This window comes from Mercurialis annua, linkage group LG8 (genome assembly GCF_937616625.2).
Source record: "Mercurialis annua linkage group LG8, ddMerAnnu1.2, whole genome shotgun sequence".
Lineage (NCBI taxonomy): Eukaryota > Viridiplantae > Streptophyta > Magnoliopsida > Malpighiales > Euphorbiaceae > Mercurialis > Mercurialis annua.
This window is the reverse complement of record NC_065577.1, coordinates 36,345,530-36,352,667: the sequence shown is the minus strand read 5'-3', so window position 1 is coordinate 36,352,667 and position 7,138 is coordinate 36,345,530. Positions and strand designations below refer to the sequence as shown.

General features: G+C 35.5%; 1 long non-coding RNA gene across 2 annotated transcripts; it reads right to left on the bottom strand.

The window, feature by feature from the left end:
- Nucleotides 1-390: 390 nt before the first annotated feature.
- LOC126661020 (uncharacterized) lies at nucleotides 391-7,138 on the bottom strand. 2 transcript variants are annotated; one of them, XR_008789618.1, is made up of 4 exons: nucleotides 6,890-7,138; nucleotides 6,718-6,804; nucleotides 5,714-5,801; nucleotides 391-434 (listed from the first exon to the last, which is right to left on the bottom strand). It is a non-coding gene; the product is annotated as an uncharacterized LOC126661020 (long non-coding RNA). The 2 variants fall into 2 exon arrangements; XR_007635486.2 differs by lacking the exon at nucleotides 391-434 and adding an exon at nucleotides 4,407-4,905 and having other exon boundaries at nucleotides 6,890-7,136.

Sequence of the window (7,138 nt, the reverse complement as noted above, 5' to 3'; positions counted from 1 at the left end):
AGGAATGGAGTGTCTGGATCCTTCATCTGAAGGGTTTTTATATATATATCTGGCTAACTTGCACTTTGGTCCTTGAAACTTTTCAAAAGTTTCAATTTAGTCCAAAACCTATTCGCGTCCAAATTTTAAACAGTCTCCGATTGACTTGAAACTTTTACCATAAATACTATAAATTATTTCGCGGACTTTGGCGAAATAAAATTCCTTACGGGATTTATAAATTATTTTATATTAATTTCTGAAGTTAAATCCCCAAATCCCGCTAATTGACTTATTAAAATTTATTCAAATTTCCCGATATAATTAAATTAAATTCTTCTTAATTTAATTTATCGGAAATCACGACACGTGGCACGACGTAATTATCTTAAAATATTTTGGGGTATTACACCCCGTTAAGCTAACTCCGACGATTACGTGCTGCGTCGATGCGTCTGTCAAGAATACAAACTAAATGCGTTTAATTCATAAACGTAAACCATCTATTATAGTCCTAAATTTCAAACTTAGGTCGGCGTATTTTACTCCTACTATATTCTCTAACTTGATCATAATCTTGCCAACTCAACAACTTTACTTTAAACCGATAATGTATTTAACATTTTAAATACGTATCTCTAAACTCCAACCCTTAAACCTTGATATCTCGATGGTTTATTAAAACTAAACATCATTTTTCTATCCATTCCATTTAACCATTTCTTTAGTTCAAGCATTGATTTATAAACTATTTTGCGCCAAAATCGTTTCCTAGTTTCATAACATAGCGCTTAACGAAAGTCGACAAGTTCATGCTACGGGGGAAGGGGTGGCTCAGCCCTCTCCCCTACCACCGTGCCCTCTCCTTTCCTGGCAAGGGGAGGGACTGATTGATCAGCCCTGGTGCGTCGCACCAGGGCTGTCACAGCCCTGCTCACTGCCGTGCTGAGTTCAGCACGGCGTGAGTCCTGCTGGTCGGAAGACCAGCAGGTATGGTGGTCTTCCACCTCCGGAACCGAACACCAATGCCTATCCAATAAACACAACTCTCACATCTCACCACAACACATCAAACTCAGCCCCCAATTAATAATTAATGCTATAAACTATCAATTCTAGCTTATTAACCATCATCACCAACTTGTTATTTAAAACAGCCCTTAGTTCATTAAAACCTAACTAGATATTGAGCTTTTTTTATCTTGATTATCAGCCCTTAGATGATAGATATTTATTTCATCAATCCAACGCCATAAAAATTATTCAAAACCATTATTTACACATCAAATAATCATGATTTTAATCAAACCATTACTTCACCACGAACAGATTATAAACCCTCAATTTCAGAGACAAAAACTTAATTTTTACCTTGAATTGAAGCTGTATATCAGTAGGTCTTCCTCCCCTCTTTCCGTCGCCGCGAAAACCACTCAATTCCGATGTGTAACGAAGAATCTACAAGTAATACAATCCATTACCCATTCATGAACATAGAACAGCCCCTAATTCCGAAAACCTAACCAAAAATTGTCATCCTTACCTTTAATTGATAGGTTAGATCAGTAGACAATCTTCTCCTCGTCCAACGCCGCGAAAATCACGTGAATCCGATGTCAAACGAATAAACCCCAAGCCTTAGAAATTTTGAGAACTTTGAAGAAGATGATGGGTTCATCTTCTTTCTCTTTGCTGGAAATCAGTTCTTGAAGGCTTAATATTCATAAGCTAATGGGCTTATAAAGCTTGGCAAAGTGCTCTCTTTAGTCCTTAAGATTGCCACCTCCATTCGCTTTGATTCCTAACATTTCTTTCGTCCAATTTAGCCCAAAAATCACTCAATCGTTAAATCTCGATAAATTTTCGTATTATTTATGTCCAAATAAATAATACTCTTCCGCCCACTTATTATTTAAATTCCGCTAATCAATTTTGTCAAATTTTGGCTAAAACGCTCACTTTTCCAATTTGAGCGAAAACGACTATTTTCGTCACTTTTCCGTCCTTATTTTAATTTGAAAAATATCGATATCCAAGTAATCGATATTATTATCTTAAATACCAATTTCCGTCAATAATTTATTTAAATTATATTTTTCGGACAATAAAATTTTATTTTCCAATTTCTTATGGACTTAATCTTATTTTTAATTCCAACTTTTCCTTCGTCCCGTTTAATTAATTTAGGCATTACAAATATTGAAATTCCTTCTTTAAATTTCAATATCGACCTATCCTCGTTCTTAATTACTTAATTCCTTCGCTAACTCCTTTTCTAGTCGCTCTGACTATTAATTTAAATTGCGTTGCTCACTTCGGCAACGTCAAACGTACGGGGTATTACATTCTTCCCCCCTTATAAAAATTCGTCCCCGAATTTTCCAATACTTTAAGTACCTTCTTAGGTAAACTTTCTACTATCTTCTTATACGTTTTTCTTCGTGATTTCTGTCATGTGTAGTTGTCGCTCCTCCGCAGTACTTCAAACGTCGTATTTCTCTCGTATCGTACTTGATACAACTTTTAAACGTCCTTATAATATCCTTCATTTATTAATAAAAATCTTAATTTGATTAATTTAGAACACTTTAATTGAATAACTTAATGTCTTAAGTTATTTTAACTTATCCAAAATTGCTCTTCTTGTCAATTTTGACCCTTAAAATTGCTTTTGTCGAGTAGCTCGTTTGTTAAACAAAGTTGGCAGTCTTATAGTCCTCAATGCCATCTTCAACTTTCATTTGAACATCGAGTTCAAAATAATCCTTGATGATGTCGAAAACTTGCGCTGAAATTGCTTCCATGAGGTAGCTTTGGAATTGCACTTGCAAGTCCTTTAGGCCGCTAATTAAGTGGATCAATCAAACGTTTAAAAATTTCTTGAGCTGAATTTAATTCAGCATTCCCATATTTTATTATTTCGTCTACAACTTTCATTGAGACTCGACTTACTTCCGAGATTTCCTTGACTTCAAAAAAAACGTCCTCAAAGTTGACACCATCTCAACACTTTTATCCTTCCTTTAATTTCGTGTTTTTCACTCACTCTTAAGGTTTAAAGACAACAAATTTAATTTAACCATGCCTTGATTGAATTGTCCAAATTCAATCTATACAATACCATCTACTTACATCCATTAATTTCGATTAGTAATAATCGAGTTCTAATACCACATTTTTCTCCCTTTATACGTTTACTCTAATCAAGTATTAAGCGTTAAACGCGTATTATCCAATTCTTCTCAATACTACTCGTGTCCCGCATTCTTTTCGGGTCTTTACGTTTTATTCTTTTCATTTTATGCTTCTTACTTTCTCTCCGTCTTACCATTTTGTAAGTATAATCATAAGTATCTCATCGACACCTCTTATTACTTATCTCGATCGATTCCATAACGTTTTATTATTATTTAGGCTCAATGCTTTTATTGGGGTGCATTTTATCACATACGTTCATATTTTTATTATTGTCGCAGGGCTTTACATCGGATTTCTCTTACAAAACAAAACAAAATTTCCAATCATCTTTGATTGGTTTGGCCGGCCATTTCAAATTTTTCATTTGATTTCAAATCACTTTGAAAACTCTAGTACAATTGTGGCTCAGAGTGATGACATCTCTCATCACTAAAGAGTTGCTCGATAAAATCACGTTTTCTTTCATCGTTGTACAAATATGATGCATGACCTATATTTTGAAAAACTATTTTTTTTTTGTACAAAAATTGTATGCATTGCTAACGTGATTATGATTGGCCATATGCAGTGTCTGAGCACAATTGCACTGTAAAAAAAACATAAGATCTTCGCATCATTTGCAAAACCGTAAGTCCCTCCAGATTACACACTCTGCGACATTATTGGCTTTTATTATCATTATTGGAGTTTATTATGATTTTGATATTGGAAGTTTCGCCGTCCGTTAACCCTTACCTAAGTATTTCACAACTAAAAATATTCCTCTCCAACACTTCAAATCAAACATCCCGCTCGATACCTTCTAATGTCCATTTATCTTTACGATCCATCTTCTCGACCACATACTTGTATCTCGTAGCCCTTAGGCATACATATCGATTCTTCACAACAATATTTATTTACTAATCGCTTACCATCCTTCGTGATAGATAAAACGTAATATTAGGAATTACGTTTGACGATATATGTATTTTATGTGTTTTATGTATTTTTCGTTCAATTGTTATATTATAAACTATGCATAGGATAAATTCTAATAAACACAGTTTATCATAATCTATTTCTATAGGCATTGCCTACATGATATACTATATATCATATGCGCGCCATATCAATCAAACACAATTACGATCAATCATATACCAAAACAAGGCAATTAACCATATAAAATATGCAACGCACAGTTTATACTATTCACGTGAACACTTAAGAAATCTCACACACACGTGTTCTACTCGGCCATAGAGAGTATATAGCATCAAACAAATTCAATCAAACACATATAGTCAATAAGGCTCGACTCTATACGCTGCAGTAGTTCCTAGGTACTTAAGGTCAAATAGACACTTTTAATAGACTGGCAGTGGTAACTGGACCAACTGCTCTGATACCAACTTTGTCACGACCCAAAATCGAGGGCCGCGACCGGCTCTAGGGAATGGGAATTGTAGTTCCGAATCCCGTAGCAAGCCTGAAATTCACTATAAATTTTTCGCAATTATGTTATAACACGGAAGCATTTAATTATGAAAACATTAATAGTTATTTTGTAAACACTGGCTACGTAAATCTAACATCGTTATAAACATTTTCCAAAACTATAATATTATCCTAGGTCATGACTGGTCACACAATGTACTACTGCAGCGGTCACGGAAGCCGGTCTGTACATGGCAAGACAGACTCTCGGAAAAATGATGGACTTCTAGTCACTCCAAGTCTAGGTACCTGAAATGTTTAAAAACCACGGGGTCAGCTTAAGCTGAGTGAGATATACCTTACTAACGGTATTATAAACAAAATAACATCGCAAGTGAAAATCATTTATTCAAACATACATAATATTATTATATTACAAACAAAGATTTGATCCGATAGAAACCTTAATCTTAAACTGCTAACCTTTCCTAACATGTATCGTATTCATATCAAATCATTTTGATCCAAGTGGTACGGTCCCGAGATAGTTCAACCGAGTTACTCGTTACCACGTGGCATAGTCCCGAGATAGTTCAACCGAGTTACTTATGCCACTACTTTATCCCAAGGTGTGAGTCCCGAGATAGTTCAACCGAGTTACTCACTAGATACGGGTCCCGAGATAGTTCGACCGAGTTACCTCGTATCTACCAAAATTATAATCCTCCTTTCCGATACCCAAACATATTCCATTTCATAATCATAATTATGATCAACATTTAATGAGCTCATATCAAACATTTCTATATACACGTATCTAGACTCTTATAGACACCGGTGATCACACGGCCTATTGACGCCCAATAGGTAGCTTGTTTCTTCGGATCACACACCAATTTTAAACATAGAACAAACAACAACAAAATACTACAATTTGATCCAACACCAAATATATAATTCATACTCCGTGTATCTCACGGTAGAATAACCATTTAGTTCATACAATCTCAAATCACAACAAATCATCATATAATGCGATGTGTTTTTATAACATATAAATAAAATATTTAATAATATGCTTATAGCGTAATAATACGCGAGAGTAAAGTATACTCACAAAATTCGCCATCCAATAAGCACGACATTAAAATGATAGCCGAACCCCGTTAAGCTAACTCCGACGATTACGTGCTGCGTCGATGCGTCTGTCAAGAATACAAACTAAATGCGTTTAATTCATAAACGTAAACCATCTATTATAGTCCTAAATTTCAAACTTAGGTCGGCGTATTTTACTCCTACTATATTCTCTAACTTGATCATAATCTTGCCAATTCAACAACTTTACTTTAAACCGATAATGTATTTAACATTTTAAATACGTATCTCTAAACTCCAACCCTTAAACCTTGATATCTCGATGGTTTATTAAAACTAAACATCATTTTTCTATCCATTCCATTTAACCATTTCTTTAGTTCAAGCATTGATTTATAAACTATTTTGCGCCAAAATCGTTTCCTAGTTTCATAACATAGCGCTTAACGAAAGTCGACAAGTTCATGCTACGGGGGAAGGGGTGGCTCAGCCCTCTCCCCTACCACCGTGCCCTCTCCTTTCCTGGCAAGGGGAGGGACTGATTGATCAGCCCTGGTGCGTCGCACCAGGGCTGTCACAGCCCTGCTCACTGCCGTGCTGAGTTCAGCACGGCGTGAGTCCTGCTGGTCGGAAGACCAGCAGGTATGGTGGTCTTCCACCTCCGGAACCGAACACCAATGCCTATCCAATAAACACAACTCTCACATCTCACCACAACACATCAAACTCAGCCCCCAATTAATAATTAATGCTATAAACTATCAATTCTAGCTTATTAACCATCATCACCAACTTGTTATTTAAAACAGCCCTTAGTTCATTAAAACCTAACTAGATATTGAGATTTTTTTATCTTGATTATCAGCTCTTAGATGATAGATATTTATTTCATCAATCCAACGCCATAAAAATTATTCAAAACCATTATTTACACATCAAATAATCATGATTTTAATCAAACCATTACTTCACCACGAACAGCTTATAAACCCTCAATTTCAGAGACAAAAACTTCATTTTTACCTTGAATTGAAGCTGTATATCAGTAGGTCTTCCTCCCCTCTTTCCGTCGCCGCGAAAATCACTCAATTCCGATGTGTAACGAAGAATCTACAAGTAATACAATCCATTACCCATTCATGAACATAGAACAGCCCCTAATTCCGAAAACCTAACCAAAAATTGTCATCCTTACCTTTAATTGATAGGTTAGATCAGTAGACAATCTTCTCCTCGTTCCAACGCCGCGAAAATCACGTGAATCCGATGTCAAACGAATAAACCCCAAGCCTTAGAAATTTTGAGAACTTTGAAGAAGATGATGGGTTCATCTTCTTTCTCTTTGCTGGAAATCAGTTCTTGAAGGCTTAATATTCATAAGCTAATGGGCTTATAAAGCTTGGCAAAGTGCTCTCTTTAGTCCTTAAGATTGCCACCTCCATTC